The sequence below is a fragment of the Chiloscyllium plagiosum genome, unplaced genomic scaffold, assembly GCF_037043375.1.
Source record: "Chiloscyllium plagiosum isolate Xiang-an unplaced genomic scaffold, Cpla_swu_hap1 HiC_scaffold_9, whole genome shotgun sequence".
Lineage (NCBI taxonomy): Eukaryota > Metazoa > Chordata > Chondrichthyes > Orectolobiformes > Hemiscylliidae > Chiloscyllium > Chiloscyllium plagiosum.
In genome coordinates this window covers 34,661,707-34,680,127 of record NW_028270147.1, presented here as the reverse complement: position 1 = coordinate 34,680,127, position 18,421 = coordinate 34,661,707, and the positions used below count along the sequence as shown (strand labels likewise).

At 38.2% G+C, this 18,421-nt stretch overlaps 1 long non-coding RNA gene across 2 annotated transcripts in view; it reads right to left on the bottom strand.

Annotated features, from left to right (window-relative positions):
• Positions 1-7,369, bottom strand: part of LOC122554268 (uncharacterized) — a 76,045-nt gene extending 68,676 nt beyond the window's left edge. The window contains exon 1 of one of the 2 annotated variants that reach the window (XR_006312952.2): positions 7,235-7,369. This is a non-coding gene — a long non-coding RNA (uncharacterized LOC122554268). Of the gene's footprint in view, positions 1-7,194 lie in introns of both variants that reach the window. The other variant, XR_006312953.2, reaches the window with a different exon arrangement.
• Between the last annotated feature and the right edge of the window lie 11,052 nt (positions 7,370-18,421).

Genomic DNA, 18,421 nt, shown 5'->3' with positions numbered 1-18,421 from the left:
ACCATACGAACGAGAATGATTCCCTCATACTAAATATGCACTAGACATGTATGTTAAGACATTCCGGGCAGGGCTGAGTTTTCACCAGCTTCCTAGTATGTTTTTTTCTCCCTAGTATAAATGTGATATTTGTCATCTAGCACTTTGGAGTGGTTAATAATTTTTTAAAAAGTTGCCTTTCTTCTTACCTTGTGAAAGGAACACTTGGTTTCACTGGATCACTTTCTAAAATGTACATGTTGCCTATGTATGTACCAGACAGGTTAGCGCAATATGAATTAAGCACATTTGAAAGCTTCAAGGTCAGAAACAAATTTTTAAAAACACGATTATTTTAGTAATTTGCTAATGAAAATCTTCTCTGATCTAATGCCAGGAAAAACTCCAATTAGCAACGCACTCGGAACAGCTCCGTGTCAGTGAAGTAATTCAAATAGTAGGTTTTCCTAATTGTTGTTTTAATCACATTACTAATATGCACATTTAAAGTGCATCTATAATTTACATAATATAGGAGCTGGTAACAAAACAGAGAAGAATTGTATAATGCCTGACAACGAACTTTTCCCTTGTACCTCTTACATTCAATACGTGTACAAGGGTCAGCACAAAGGTGCTGTGAGATATGTGGAGTTATCTGTATCAGACAGGTCTCGAAAATGACCGGTTGAATAGAAAAGACTACTGGGACACATCAGGAGCAAATCTTTCCGTCCCTAACTACATGCTTGGAAAATAGGACGACAACTTGCAAAAATAATAATTGATGGAATTCTAATCTTAAAGAATCAATGAAGAAACAACTGTTTAATTCCTAATCTCTAGTTCTAAACATTACAATGAAAAATATTCAGCTTCTATAATAAGAATTATTATTGCTTTTTAAAATGTGTTGACACCCAGTTCAGGGAGGTTACATGGCAGGCTTGAAGCTGAGATCCATTTATATGAAGTTACACTAAATTCAGTCCGATATCCATTAAGACAATATAAAACACACAAGGTTAAAAAATGGCATCCGTTAACATAATACAACAACTAAAATTATAATGGAAAAAGACATTTTAGAAATACCAGAGACACAAGTACTGACAACTGGAACTCATAAACAAAATAAATTTTCTGCAACTTCAATTTCAAAGTTATTATATTATTTGACATTTTTATAGAGAATTGCATGCAGTTCGGTATAAATCACATTCTGCTCATTCAAAAATGTGGCAATATTTTCATAGTGTTTAGTGTTTCCTTATATTACATTATATGATTGATCTGTAAACATATCCATCTCAAAAACTATTTTCTTTAATTGGTATATTTTGTTGGCTTTTTGCAAGCATTTCAGAAATCAGAATAGTTGAATTTGCTAAATATATCTGTTCTTATCTATATAATATTGATAAAATTGAATCTCACCTAAATATCAAAGAATACTGTGGCGTGTATGTGTTGCAGGTTTCCTTTAGGGAATCGAGGTTTGGAGCATGACTGTGTGGCTTTTCTGGTGCAGTTCTGTTGGAACCAGTGAAAGCCTTGCAAATCGTACAGAATCGAAGGGACTTGACAGAGTAGATGAGGAAAATCTGAAGAGTCAAGATTCAGAGGCCATTGATATAAAGTGAATGGCAAATAAACCAAAAGCAACATGAACAAAACAGTTTTACACAGTGAGGGGTGAGGATCCGGAAAGCCCTATCTGAGGTTGTGACGATGGAAGATTTAAGCATAGCTTTTAAAGAAAATTGAATAATTATCTGAAGAGAAAAGATTTGCAGGACTATGGGAAAAAGGTTTGGAAGTGAGACTAGCTGGGTTGTCCTTGCAGATAGCCAACTCAGAACCAATGGGCTGAATGGTCTTCTTCTGTACTAGAACAATTCTATGATTCCAATAGCACTGAATTGATGTTCAGCAATGGAAGCCTGTTGCGCCACGTTGCTGCAAGCGTTACCAACAAATCAGCAGTTAAAATTTTCCCTTCAATATCTCAAATTGGAAGTTTAAGTTGAAGGTCATTAAAATTTATCTAAAATATATAATTAAAATAAATCTGTAAGTAAGATGCATCACAACATTCTAAACTGAGCCATAAATCAACAAAAGAAGTCTTTCTTCAGCATACTATCCATACAGTGGATATAAATTGGAAGGTGTATCCTCATTTTGCAGATAAATTGGGATTGTTAATGCTATTTCAGTGATGGTGTGAACAGTTGTTGATCTACAGAGCAATGTTGATTGTATTCTCTTTTTGCTGCCATATCCACCCAGAATGATCCTGGCTGAAATCATTCCCTGGCCTTCAAAGCTGGTACAAAATTGATGTCTGCTAATATTGCTTCAGTTTTTAAACCAGGGAGTGGTTCTTTCTGTACCTTAATGTGGAGCTGCTGTAAACATTCAACCAACCAGCAATGTCCATTCAGCATTTTAACTTATGTTTCTTTTTCTTAATTTGGATTTCAGTTTATTTAAAATACTTCACCAGAGAAAATAAATTATGAGGGATGTATCGCAGGATGTCAATTAGCTATGCCTCAACTTAAACTATCTCACAAAGTCAAATGAACTGTGAACACACATCAATACTGAGTACACATATAGTATTCCAGGTATTGAATAGTGAATGGAGATTGTGAGTGTGGAATATCCCAGAGTGTGAGGCTTCAAGACGGCATTTTACATTATATTTGACATTTTGAACAATGCTGGATTTGAACTATGTTAAGCAGAATCATAGAAGAAGGTTATTCAGTCTGTACTTGTTCATTAAATGAACATCAGTACCTGGTGTTAATCCTCTGCCTTTTCTACACCCTTTTCATATTATTTTGTTCAAAACATTATCCAATATCCTCTTGAATGATGCAGTTAAACATGTTACCATCACACATCCATGGAAATGCATTCTGTACCCTAGCTACACGCTGAATGAAAAGATTTTTGCTCACTTCACATTTGCTTCTTTTGCAGATCACTTTAAATCAATGCCCCCTTGGTTCCTGTTGCTTTCATGAGAGGAACAGTTTCTCTCAATCTAACACGAGTTTGACAATGTGCTAAAAAGGCAAGTATTACTGGAGGGTGATATCACCACCAAGTTAGAAACAAGTAAGGACTCGATAAGCATTTTTGAGCTCAGATTTGCAACAGCTAAATGTTAATAAGTCATGGAAGCATGGATGTGGAGTAAGATTTTGTTTCTACCATTTTGGGAGCAATCATGTTTCTGCAATAATCTGAAACTTAGACATGTGAGTTGTGTGGCTCCAGGGATCATTATCGTTGTGCTTATAATTTCCCTCATGATCGTGTGGCCTTTTGGAGCTCTGACGCGTAGAATTTAAATGGTACAAACTTGTTGCAGATGGAGGCTGGTCACTGAAAATTCATAGTTCTATCATGTTTACTCTAAATTCCGCCTTCTTCTATACCTCCTCCGCAGGAGCCATTTTACAACCCTGTGGGGTATGGGTGTCTGCTTCCTTTACTGGAACAATTACAGCTGCGTTTCCCTTTTGCTATAATCTATTTACTGAGTTAAGGCTAATTACATACATTCAGAAGTCACCAACCAGTGATCCCTATAGGCTCATTCAGACTGGAGTTTTACTTAATTGGTTTAGACAAAGTCCTAACGACTAGTGAATAAATAGGCATTGTTATAATAAAAGTGATGAAAATTCATGTCCTCTGCAGGTTTAACCTTTCAAAGAATTTCCTTTATCTATCATCGCTTCCAGCCATGTCATATGCTCTTTGCTGTTTTGGAGTGGGAACACACCCATTCCTAATATGCAAATCGTGATGTTGGACTGCTTTTGCGAGGCATCTGAAGTCATTAAATTTTTCCCATCTTTTGTGGACTGTGCTGAATTTGGAATTCATTATACAGGGGTGGGGAAATCTGCTGATTGTGCCACGCTGTGGCACAGCGAGTTAGCACACAAGTGCCACATTTCACCAGGCCTTTGGTTTGTTTTCATATGATTCAACAAAGGCCCAGCAAGGATTCAGTTAAAAATAACTAAAACAAGATGGAACACTGGCTTTTTCAGTCATCAAGCATTGGAAAGAACAGAAATATATTTTCAAATCCATGAATGAAGGCCTTTCTTAGGATTAACATTGTCACATGCGGTAGTAACATTTCTTCAATGTCAATGTCAATGTCAATCAGGTATTCAAAGTATAAACAGCAAAGAAAGCACTTTTCATAATTCCCTGATCTACTTTAGGGTGTTGTACCTTGGAAATTCTCAAAAGAAGATAATTGTCTGACATCCATATCAATGTTTGAAGGATTTAATGACACACTCAAATGCTTCAGGGCGATTAATTTGAATTTGTTTGTTTGAGAAGGGCAATGAGTTTATTGGGCTGTCTGTGATATGTTTAAATGAGTTGTTCCTTTAGCAAGACAGCATATTTGGAATCCCATATGTTTGTAACCCCTTTGAATTTTTTTTAAGGAGAAATCAGAAGCAGAGAATCTACTTTCCTCCACCAAAGGACAGTAGATTTGAAAATGCAGAGTGTACAAGCAAAACCATATTGCATATTTAAAAAAGGTCACAATTGTTCTCCAGGAAACCCCTAATATTGATGTATAAAATGTAGCACCAAAACAGCGTTAATTATTTATAACAAATAGCTGTACTAGAGAGGAACAGGACCCATAAGCTGATCTGCATTAATAATAAGTTTCTGAAAACATAATGTCAAAGCCCCCAGGTTGAACCCCATTCCCAAAGAAGTCTACGTAATGGCAACAATCTAAATACATTATTTAATAGCTACTTCATTGCATCTGGTACTGGTCACAGTGAACAACGGCATGTGTATGTTTTTTCAGGAATTACTCTGTGTCTCCCTTTATCTCTTGATTGTATAAAGTTCATAAGTGAATATATTTGGTCGACACAGGCACTACATTAGCAAATACACCTCCACTCAGATAGGCCCCTATGTAGTTATATCTATTGTAACGATACTACTATGTTCTGCGTACATCTAACTTTGTACACGTGGAACACCGCGCAGATGCCAATTCACTCATACAATTACAGAATGAATAAATGACTTACTAAACATTGGAATCTGTACCTTTCTGGAGGTCAACAGACTGAACATAGTTCTTCTCTCACATAAACCTGTCAGTACACATATATACAAGTCTACAGTAAGTGGAGACTCACGATAGACATGTTTTTAAAAAATCCAAATACCAGTTTCTTCCGAGGGTGGAGTACCTCCCCTCCAGGCCCATCTGATTTTACTGAATATACTTGATGAGAATGCCTTAAACCTGTGCATATCTAAAAATAAATGAACTATTTATTTAATTTTTAATTTAAAAAACACTGAGATTTTAGGACCAAAAGGCAGCTTTCATATTAATAATATTATATCAGTAAGTAGCAGTGATGTTGAGAGGAAAGGGATCAATAATTACAGATACAAGTTATGGAGCTCCAAAAGTCAAAGCAAAACTTGAAGATACAAGGTGTTATATCAATAATCTTTTCCTATCCTGAACTTGAATCACAAGAAAATGACCATGCAAAAATGCAGCTCAGCTCAGGATGTTCTAATTATGGGTGAAAGGTTGTAGGGTTTGGCCAACAAGAAGCTCTTTGAAGGAAAAGATACTTTTAACCCCCATTATAAGTAAATTCAGAGAATATTTTATTATTTTCCTCAAGATTTTCTTCAGTGCATTTTGTATCAGAATTCCTGTCTTTCTTTTCTCAAGTTTTATAATGTGCTTATCTTTTTCTCCCATACTGTCTATCTTCTTGTCTCATGCGCTCACTCATTTTTCTTTTAAGTGGAAATAAAATAGAAATAAGCAAATTACAGTGAGAACCTTGTTACAACAAACATCGCATTATACCATCCTGTTTTATTACAGTCTTTGCTGAAACTGAATATCAATCCAATCCTCTCTTCCAGAACTAATTTCTTCACCGTGATCATAAATTTATAATAGTAACATTAGGCTGTAAGTTCCAACAAAAGAGGGAAAAACCATCATCAAAGCAGAACAAAGTTTTCAAAAATCAATCAGAAGGCTTCTAAAAGTGCATTGGTAGAGTTGGTTTCATTGCACTTAAGAGTTCAGTCATTGATAACTTCTTCAGGAAAACCACACTGGTTGGAGTAAGAACACCATTTATTTTATCAATATTGCACAATAAATTGATGTTCCTTCTATACCTTAAATGCTAACGGCAAAATCTCATCAATTTCACTGCAGTCAGAATAATTTAATTAGGTAGACGTCGTAAGCTCGGGAAAATATAATTTGCAAGCATTTAAACCTGAAAAAAGAGTTTACTCCATTTAACTGGAGCAGTGACGATGACTAGTGTTTGGTTTTTTGATCATGTCTAACTGGAAGTCATTCTAATTCCAGCCAATCTTAGCAAATTTTACCTTTAAATGTACCACAAACCTATGCTTTCTGTCTTCCTTAACTTTTTGAAAATGAAAATGTAATCATTCATTTGGTGAATTAATGATGTGGACCAGAATATGAAGTTTCAATAAGATAATGTTGATACTTTTTCAATTAAGAGAAACAGAATTTAGTGGTAGCTTCTGCGGATTACAGATTAATAACATGAAAACTCAACAATGCAATAAAGGTGTCTATGCAGACAAGACTAGTCATGGAAAGAGTTAAAAAAAAGGAGACATTAAGGAAAGGTAAAACTTTGTTGCGGGCAGATACATTTTCAGGCTCATTTCCCTCCTGTAAATTTTGCAGTTCACTCCAGCCATGTTTGAAAAGACAAAGGTAGTTGCTTCACATATACTAAAGCTACCCCATCAGCCACGTACACATCTCATTTGGCACAAATGAACTGCTGCCTTCAGAATCTGTCTCACTGTCGTGCCAAAATGGACCATTCAATGCTATTTCTTATAATAAATACGTCATGACAAAGAATTTTTGATCAAAAGATTTGCCAGGATAAAGGACTATTGTGAACTAAATTTAGCAACAAGTGCAATTTTATTTGTACAGAAACCCACACCCCTTCAAAACGAGTCAAAGGCAAACATTATAGACAGCAGCAGCCTGCTTTTAACTGAACATTTTTCAGAAGTAACTTACTCGTAGACACAGTAAGCCTGAGCTGTACATGCGTGTCTCAAAATGAGAAAGATTAAAGTGAAAGGACTTACATGTAGGAAGACTTTAAGAGAGTTTTGAATTGTTACTCACAATCAAGCCGGTCTTCCCCTCAGACGACTCATGTTCAACAGGAACATATTTCAACATCATTACTTCATTGCTACAACATCCCATCTGGTGGTCAATTGCATTCAACTTTCTTCCGAAGAAAAAAATGACTTTGTTTTATAAAGGACAGCCCCCTGAAACTCCTCCTTCCTCCTTTTTAGGGCAGGGACATGGTTAGTGGCTGGAAATAATAAGCCTTCTCAGATCATTCATGGCTTCTTAAAAAAATCAGAACTCCACCCTGGTGCAGTGTAGCCAGAGGATAAGGGACAAGAAGGAAAGGGGGTGGGATAATGGAAGGGGAGAATTAATTGCTGTCAATAAATAGTTTCTCTGAGACAGAATCACAGCAGAGTCTGCAAACTCCCACCTTGCTCTTGAACCGGCTTACTGAGCTGTGAAGTTCAGCAGGCTATGTAACTTTCACCTGCTGTGTGGGGAATTCTTATCGATGATAATGCTTATGAGTCAGCTAGAGGAACCCCACCCAGTGTGGGCGGCTTGAACTGTTATTTAAGTCTTATATTGCCAGCATAAACAGACAATGTCTATCTTTTGATGACCTATATAGACAAGGATTTTCATTTTCTTCAGTTTTTTTTCTTATAACTCAACTTTCAAAACATTTTATCACTAATCGTTCAGTGTGCTGTAAAGTCCAATTCATCACCAACCTCATTTTAGACACTTAAGCAGCTAAGCAAACCTAATGGCTACTTGCATGTCTATAAATAGATTCAAATCTTTTCATTGATTTATGTCTGCCTTAAGTCTTGTGTGGCTTATTTCGGACTGTACAGATCTGAAGATCTCCCTCATCTGGATCTGCTGTCCCCTACCTCTATCATGTGACATTCCACTTCCCTTCAACTAACTTTCGTTCCCTGATTTCATGTTTATTTTCACCTTAGTGACTCCATTTAAACAATATTGACTTCCCATTTTAGGAATGTAATCTTGTTTCCTTTCTTTTAATATCTTTCATGAATTGGTCAGCCCGTTGACGGTGAGGAATCTTTCAGGGATAATAATCTGCAGTGAAAGTAGTTGGGTTTTGGAAATGAATGGACTGAAAACTAAAAATCAGCACAGATGTTTTGAAGGCAAATCATGTTTAAATAAGTTGACTGAACTTGCTGATGAACTAATGGAGTGGGTTGGTAGAGACTGATATGCATATAGATTTTCAAAAGACATTTGACAAATGACACATAATAAACTTTAGTGAAATTAAAGCATAGAGAATTAAAGGGTCAATGCCAGTGTGGATGCAAAATTGGCCAAGGAACAGAAAGCAAAGCGTGGAGGTTAGATTAGATTAGAGATAGACAGATTTTCGATTGACGAAAGAGTGAAGGATTATAGGGTTCAGGCAGAAAAGTTAAGATCAAAATCAGATTAGCCACAGTCTTATTGAATTCTACCTCTTACATTCTAATTCCAGGGAACATTTGGCCAAACAAGTCCACACCGACCCTCTGAAGAGTAACCCACCCACACCCATTACCCTACACCAATGTATCTAACACTATGGGCAATTCACCTGACCTGCACATCTTTGGATTGTGGGAGGAAATAGGAGCACCCAGAGGAAACCCACACAGACACGGAGAAAATGCAAACTCCATACAGACAGTCACCCAAAGCAGGAATCATACTCGAGTCCCTGGTGCTATGAGGCAGCAGTGCTAACCACAGAGCTGTCGTGCCACCCCCTGAATGGTTGTTTTATAGACTGAAGGGAAGTTTTCAATCATGTTCTCTAGAAGTTGATATTAGAACTATTGCTCTCTTTGATCTATATTAATGATCTGGACTTGGGTATATAAGGTTTATAGATAACATGACAGGAAATTCTGAAATGTACTACATAATGACATGGATGCAGATTTAAGTATATAAATGTTTAATAGTGGCAACATAAATTGAGAAGGCCATTAACATTGTATGTGCGACTCTTTGCTTCATTAATAGATGCATAGAATATACGCCCAAATTTGGGAAGAAGTGACGGTTGCTAGATAGACGTGAATAAGCTATTCAGGAAGTGACTTATAAAGGCCTTGATTTGGAGTGTTGTTCTGTATGGATGTGAAACTCGGGCTCTTCAAAAAATGAGAACAAATTGCTAAGTCACTTTCAAGTGTGAGTTTACAGGAAAATAGAAAGGGTCAGTTGGACGGAGTGGCAAAAAAAATAATGAAATGTGTGGAGAGTGAATGAGCAGAGAAATTTGTTGAATGTGATAGGAACAGAGAGAGAACCTGGATGGAGCTCATTTTAGGAAGAAATAACATTGTAAGTGATGTGATAGAAGGAAGAATTCAAGGCAAGAAAGGAAGGAGAGGGGAGAGAGTATCCATGTTGGATTAATTGACAATGTAAGGAAATTAATGGCAAATGAAAAGGTTGCCACAGGATAGAGAAAGACATGGGAAGGCTATAATAAGGCAAGAACCCGCTAATAGGCACAACGCGTATGATCATCATGAGGATGCAAGAGCATCAAAAGTTTGCAAAACCACTGAAAAACATGAATTGACTTTAGCTAAATCCAATTCACTTTTGGTCACCACACTTTAGGAAAGATATCAAAATCTTAGAAAGGTTGTGAAGGAGATTTACTATAGTGGTACCAGAGATGGTGAACATCTGTCATTTGGAGTCATTATGTTGAGTTATAGTCCTTAAAGCAGAGAAGATTAATACACGGAGCAGTGAGTGAAGTGCTCAAAGTTTTATACAATTTGAGTAAATAAGTAGAAAAGGTTTCTGGTTGCAAAAGGTTTGGTAACCAGAGGATCTGGGTTTAGGATGATAGGGAAGAATGTTAGATACTGTCATTGAATTCTTCAAAGCTGGGATAGACAGATTTTTGATTGACAAAGGAGTGAAGGATTATAGGGTTCAGGCAGAAAAAAAAGTAAGTTCACAATCAGATTAGCCACAGTCTTGTTGAATTCTATCTTTTACATTCTAATTCCAGGGAACATTAAAAAAATAAGTTTTATGCAGCAAGTTGTTGTAATTTGGAATAAAAAGATGGTGGAAGCAAATTTGACAGCACCAAGGAAATTAGATAAATACCACAAGGGGAAAAACTTAGAGGAGTGTTGAGAGTGACACCATAGAATTCAAACAAAATAGCATGAGAAATAGGAGCAACAGTGGGACATTCAGCTTCTTGAACTTGCTTTGCGACTCCTTAAATCTTGGTTGATCTGATTGCGCCTTCACTTCACTTCTCTGCTTGCCCCAAAGTTGTTAACTCCCTGTCAATCAATAATCTCTCCAGCTCAACCTTGAATATATCCAATGACCCAGCTCACCGGGGAATGAGAATTACAAACAAGGGACGTATTATATTGAAGAAATTCTTAATCTCAGTTTTAATTGGAAGATTCCTAATTTTAAAACTATGTCTCCTTGGAAAGGGAACATCTTCCCTGCATCAATCTTGTCAAACTCCTTCCGAATCTCATACATTTCAAAAAGATCATCTCTTATTCTTCTAAACTGCAATCAGTACAGGCCCAACCTTCCTGTACATAAAATTCAAACCCCTTCATCCCAGCAATCAGGCAGGCAAAAGTGAGGACTGCAGAATGCTGGAAACCAGAGTTTAGATCTAAGTGGTGCTGGAAAAGCACAGCAGGTTAGGCAGCATCCGAGGAGCAGGAAAATCGACGTTTCGGGCAAATCAATCTAGTGAACCTCCTCTAAACTGCTTAATTATATCCCTCTTGAAGTAAGGAGACCAAAATTATATACAATGCTCCAGGAGTACAGTTGGAACAAGTCTTGCTCATTGGAATAAAGACATTCCATTTGACTTCCTAAACCCTTGTTGTATCTGAATGTTGACTATTTCTTTGTGATTCATGTAGAAGGAGACACAGAATGCTTTTGTACAACTGCATTCTACAATCTCTGCATTTAAGTAATATTATGTTTTTTTCTGTTCTTCCTCCCATTTTCCTACATTCCATCTGCTCAGATTTTTTAGTCCAATTAATTGAGTTGGTTTCCTGAAGAGTCAGCATGGAGGTGACAGGTTCTTTTATGACCAATGAGCCTTCTAGGGAGTGCAGTGCACTGTCCCCCTGGAATAATGTTTTAATTTGAGTTTGAAAAGTTTTCATTAACTCTTTTGTTTCTTTTTGTCATAGTGCCCCACCCGGAGCCTCCTAATCCATTTAATATTTTCTTTAAAGAGTAGAGGTGTCAGGCTGAATAGTCTTCTGTGTTGTATCATCCATGTTTCTTCAATTCTACAATAACAGGAGGAAGTTTTAAGGCATCAGACTATCCTCTAAGGGCTTTGATCAGAGTGAGTTCCACAACTAATGTTATAATTATTTAAAGGTTTCTTTCCGAATCTGTGAACACCAAGATAGGCTCTGATCAAATCATCTTTAAGAATGTAAAATTGCAGAGACGAAGCAGTGTGGATCCTGATGCTGAAAAGAGTCTGGGAGCATTCAAAGAGTTAAGTTGTTACACTAGCCCATTATTCCACGCACTCCAGTGGATTTTACTGACCATGTCCACATAAAATTTGCCATCTGTTATCAACTAGCTCAGGGTATCAGTTAAAGCTTCAAGTGATGATAATATAATGTTAATTTATTTTCGTTTGAATAGTTGACCAACAGTTAGTTTGAATGCTGTTTTACTATCTTAACTGTTTCCAACCTATTTCAGGATTACTTGTTATTCCTTTCAACAGGTTTTACATTCTCACAAAGACAGCATCACAAGGATTGTACCAGAGAATCCTCACTGTACATATTGCCAACTGGAAGGTATCACATGATATATTATGAATTCTCCTTGCATTACTGACTTCAGCAGTGAGAAACTACTAGCCCACTAGTGACAGATCAGAAGGAGGTGTGAGGGGTGGGGGTGAAGGTAAAATGTCACGGAGGCAGGCTGGAACAATGCCCTGGCACAATCTGCAGAAGGGAAATTACCCTGCCGTTTTCTGTTGGTGGAGTGCCTTCCCTTCCAATCCCACAGTGGAAGGACTGGGATTCTGATTGGGCCAGGAGTGTGGAGAGCCAAATTGTTTTCGTTAGTTAGATAGCAGGCATTTATAAAAATTTGTATTTGTTCATGGGAATCGGGTATCGCTGGCTCGGCCAGCATTTATTGCCTATCCCTAATAATCGAGAGGGCATTTAAGAGTCTATCATATTGCTGTGGATCTGGAGTCGCATGTAGGCCAGACCAGGTAAAAATGGCAGATTTCCACCCCTAAGAATATTACTGAACGAGATGGATTTTACAACAATTGACAGTGGTTACATAGTCATCATCAGACTTGCTTTTAATTCAAAATTCTTTTAATTAAATTCAAACTTCACTGTTTGCTATGGTGGGGATTGAACTCATGTCCTCCAAGCATTAGTTTAGGATTCTGGATTAATAGTACCTGACATTACCATTACACCATCAGCTTCCCGTTAAGAAGTCAACTTCAGGAAGATTCCTGCTGTGATCCCTCTGCCCCACCATACAGAAACAAGACCCACATGTGATCCCAATGTCACAACCTTTGAGAAAATTCTGAGTAGTCAAATGTCCAGTAAGTTGTTATTTACTTAATATATGAATGAACAGTGCACTGTTTAACAGACTGAGGCTTGATTGTCCCCCACAGCCTGTTGATTAACAATGATTTGCTTTCTCTTGAAAGTTAGGCCTGAAAACAGAAGATACATAAAGTGCTGCTACATGCTGAACAGAGAATCCATAATAAATTCTGAATCATAGTCTGAGGTTTCTGCAGCATTTCCTGTGATGATCTGTACAGCTAAATGCACCTCTGACAAAATGCTTTCTTCTGTGTAATGTACCAAAAGAATGCTAAATTCACTGATTCATTTTTTTTATTAAATAGGTCACATTGGATCTGCTGCCTATTAGACATAGGCTAGGCCATCAGACTGAACAAACTCAAACCAATATTTGTGCTCCACTCACAACAGCTCCCATCTTTTGTCATCTAATCCTACCATTATAAGCAATTATTCCCTCTCATAAGTTTGTCTAGTGTCCCTTTGATTAATAGATCCCTTGGCTTTGCTTTACATTGTCTTCATTATGATCAAATTTCATTTTGATTCAGTGCTAACATTTCATCTTGAGTAAGAAGGAAAGCTAACAGTAACTGAGTAGTTCTATTACTGGAGTAGTAATTGAGAGGCCTGGACTAATACTCTGGAGATGTTAGACAACGTTGTTACTGAGCTGACTTGTGGAGAACCAATTGATCAGAAATGTTTTTAAAAAGCCATTAAAGAAGATGTCCCTGGTGTTATGGACCAGGCCAGATGCCCTCAGAACATTTCAAGAATGTAGCCTGGACCCTAACTTTGACGTTGTTTAAGCAGGCGTATAGTGGATATTCTAGGAGCGATGGAGCTGGCCCAACCACTTAGTTTTAAACAAACCAGAATTCATTTGCAAGATTAGTGAAAAAAACACAAACAAAAGAGAGCAGAATATAGAATAACCGTACTTATCTGAAAACCCAACAGATCATCGCAACTTAATGATGTTGCTCCAAATACTTGCAACAATCCCCATAAAGGTCTCTTTGCATAAAAAGGAAAAATCCAACTCAGGTTCTTACAGGAGAGATGTCAGAGAGAGAGGATCACCATGGATCTGCTTCTTTGGGTCTAGCTGTTTCACAACGACTGACTGCTTTCACTGAACAGCCAGACTGCTAAAACCAAACCAAACCAAACCAAACCAGAGTGAAGCTGAGCTGGGAGAACTGGCCACTGCCCTTTCATCGTACAAGTTTTTTTTTAAAACTTGAAAGTCACTTCCTGAGGCAGTATCTGTTAGCTACAATCAAACTGACCCTAAACCCTTCAAACCTAGACCTCTGGGCAACTCTTGTTTATGACCTCTCTGAAAAAGAAACCAAGGACAGCATAAACTTGTTAAAGGAGCAGCAAAAAAAACTGGTTAAGTTAACATTCATTACCAAATCCTTAGTGCCTTTAAAAGCTGGTGAGCTGCCTTCTTAGTCCAGGTTATGTAGTTACATACTAGGATTTTGACCCAGCGACAGAAATATATTTCCAGTCTGGGATGGTGTATGGATTAAAGGAGAACCAGCAGGTGATGTTATATTCCAGTCATGATTTGGAGGTGCCGGTGTTGGACTGGGGTGCAGTTCCTTTATCAGGTGGTTGTGGAGTATAAGATCGTAGGACAAAGAATTTATACAGTCAAAGTCATACAGCTTGGAAACATACCTTTCAGTCCAACCAGTCCATGCCGAATATAATGCCAAATTAAACTAGTCCCACCTGCCTGCTCCTGGTCCATATCCCTCCAAACTTTCCTATTCATGTATTTATCCAAATTTCTTTTATATATTGTAATTATGCTCATATCCACCACTTCCTCAGGAAGTTCATTCCCTATGTGAACTGCCCTGTGTAGCAGAACTTTACAGTGTGAAGTAACGGAAATTATGTATTGAAAAAGACCTGGTTCGTTTGTTAAGTCTTTCGTCTTTTAGAATGGGCATGTTGGTTTCAGTTCTTTCATATGTAAATTCCAGAACTTTCTTAATGTTACATTCTCATTCCTATTGTTAAAGTTCACTTGAGAATGTAACGTCAAGAAAGTTCTGGAATTTACTTACGAAAGAACTGAAACCAACACGCCCGTTCTAAAAGATGAGAGACTTAATAAACAATCCAGGTCTTTTTCAATATATAATTTCAGTTACATCACACTGTAAACTTTTGCTATAAATTCAGTTTCCTGCGATCTTATACTCCACAACCACCTGATGAGGGAGTGGCATCCGAAAGCTAGTGCATCCAAAAAACACTGTTGGACTATAATCTGGTGTTGTGTGATTTTTAACTTTGTATATTCCAATGGTTTTCAAGTGGGCTGCTTTGCGTTGGAATGATGTTGAACTTCTTGAGTGGTGTTGAGTGGAGAATTTTCCATCATGTTCCTGATTTAAAGTCATGAGCAAATGTAACAAGGGTGATGCAGGCAAAAACTTTATCACACAGTGGGTAGTCAGGGTATGGAATGCATTGCCTGTGAATGAGGTAGATTCAATTAAGGCATTCAAGAGGGTAGTGGATGATTATTAGGATAGAAATAGTGTACATGGATATGGAGAAAGGGCAGGAGATTGGTTTGGGTAGTTGAACCGAAGCAGGCACAGAATGTTGAATGGCTTTGTTCTGTGCTATAGCAATTCTGTGATTCCGTGATTCTGTGACTTGTGGATGGTTGACAGACTTTGAGAAGACAGAAGGTGAATTCCCAGTATCTGATCTGCTCTTGTAGCCACAGTATTTAAATGTCTAGTCCAACTTGGCTTCTGGTTAAATGTCACCTCCATATCCATGGGCCAACATCCAATGTAGGAGCAGAAGGAAACAATTTGGTCCTTGAGGCCGCTCCACCATTCAATAAGACCATGGCTGATCAGTTTATGTTTTGCCCCCAATAATCTTTGATTATCTTGCCTAACAAGAATCTGTCCTCCACTAGCTTTGAGAGCGCCGCTCCTTCATCAGGTGGTTGTAGAGTATAAGATCGTAGGACACAGAATTTATAGCAAAAGTTTACAGTGTGATGTAACCGAAATTATGACCGTGCCTCCACCGGCTTCTGAGGCAGAGATTTGCAAAGATGCAAAACACCTTGAAAGAAAATGTATTGTCCCTATCTGTCCTAAAGAGATATCCTCTAATTTTAAAATAATTGTGGACTCCCCCATGACAGGAAACATCCTTTTCACATCCAACTTGTCAAGACAATAGGAGATCTCGTACATTCAAGTCACCTCTCACTTTTCTATGATCATGCCCAGCCTGTCAAAACTTTCCTGATAAGACAACCTATGCATTGAAGATATCAATCTTAGTAATCCTCTTCTGATCAGCCTCCAATACAATTATATTTTTGTCATTCAATCTTAGTACTGAAATAACTAACCTCCAACAACCATAACCATCATCCTTTGTGACCGCTTTTCTCTTGATATCTTCTCCAAATGTTTGTTCATTTATTTTCATGCTCCACCCAGGTGGTTCTTCATTGCTAATATATTGGGAGATGGATAGCCACTAATTTTCCACTGAAGACACTTGGGATAACCAAGACGAACGACAATAAGGGGTTCTGAGGAGGGGTCACTGAACATGGAAGTTAACTATGATTCCTCTCCACAGGTGCTGCCAGATCTGTGGAGCTTTTCCAGCAATTTCTGTTTTTGTTTGTAACAAAACAGGAACCCAGCCATTGACATTTCATCTACGGATATTTGAACTTGTCTTTGGCCGGAACTGAGTGTCCAGCGGGCTGAAAGATTGGTATGCTGTCAGCCCAGGAGAAGATATGATATTCACTCTCAGGGAGCTGTCCATGTTCTGTGGAAGAACAGAATGCAGATGAACTGAAAGGCTCTCGAAACCCTTTGCTCACACACTTGCTCCACCTTTGTAATCCAGACCCCCATAACCAAGAACACAGCTGCAACCAGAGTCAGACCTGTTAACAGAAATTCTGTTGCTCTGAAGCTTCACAAACATCACCAAGCATTCCATGTTTAGCTGCATGGTCTCAATGTCATGCATAAAGATGTTACTCATTTGGAATTGGACCTCTCTGAGGTTGTGTACAAGTTCACTAGCAGGCAGTCCAGATCATTTTGTTGGTTTCTGTAGATTGCTGTCAGTTTTCACATTTATCTCTATCAGAGATATGATTCCAGAGCTCTCTGCAGCAATCTGCACTATCCTACTTCTTTGTTATTGATTCATGAGATATTAGCATTACTGACAAGGTCTGTCTTTAATGCCCATCCTTCATTTCTCCTGAGGGTATTGTTTTGAACAATCTTCTTGAACCATTGTAGTCTACAAAAGGGAAATGCATCCTTAGTTGTTCTAGGGAGGAGGTTCTAGAGTTTTGTCACAGTAGAGTGAAAGAACAACAAAGTCAGGAAGCGAAGTGTCTTGGATGGGAGCTTTCAGGAGGTCGGGTGAAGGTTGTGCATCTTTTCCTATGTCACTGAAATCGTGGGTTTTCAATATCTTGCCAAAGCAGCATTGGTGATTTACTGAAATGCATCTTGTATATGCTCAACAATGCTATGACTTCCCACCAGTGGTGGAGGCAATGAGTGCTCAAACTGATGGATGGGGTAACAATCTCTCACTGGTGTGCTCATCTGCTGGATGAAGCTACATGTACATAATTCTCTGACCTACCCTCGAGATTATGCATAATGCTAATCTCTAAGATTGTTTCTTCAAATATAAGGTTGAGTGAGGCCACCTCTGCACTACAACAGTTCTCTTTAAAAGGTGTCAACTGTCTTCGAACCATATCAGAAGCATGATGGATGGTCTAGCCCATCAGGTGAATTGCCAATAAACATTGCGGGTTTAATACAGCATGCCATTTTAAAAAAAAATTAGTAGCATGATTCGGGGTCTTCTTTCACGTAATCAGATTTGCCCTCAAAAACACAACCTGGAAAATTTCTTTCAAATTCCCCTTTCCATAGAATCATCGAATCCCTACAGTGTTGAAAAAGGCCATTAGGCCCAAAAGATCCACGCCAACCCTCTGAAGAGTAACCCTCCCAAGCCCCTTCCCCTACCCTTTTACGCTACATTTACCCCTGACTAATGCGTCTAACCCAACACATCCCTGAACACTATGGGCAACTGTCAATTCACCTAACCTGCACATCTTTGCACTTTGGGAGGGAACCGGAGCACCTGGAGGAAGCCCACGTAGTCACAGGGAGAATGTCTGTGTGGAGTTTGCACAGTTGCCTGGAATCAAACTCCCTGGTATTGTGAGGCAGCAGTGAGCCACCGTGCCGCCAGTAGGGACATCTGTGTGATATTATTCTTCTTAGCAACGTCACTGTGATTGTCAAGGATCCCAGGAGAAAGGTGGAAGTCAGTGATTCAAGTTCACTGACCACACACCTCTAACATGAAAATTTGAATAACCTCAAAACAGATGTTGCTGGGAAGCATTTTGGGCTAAGACAAGTTACAACTAAAAATGGAGGAGATTTAAAGACTTCAAGTCCTATAGTTTTAAAATTCCTTAATCAAAAGTTTTAGACCCAATAAAAGTGCATGTACCTTT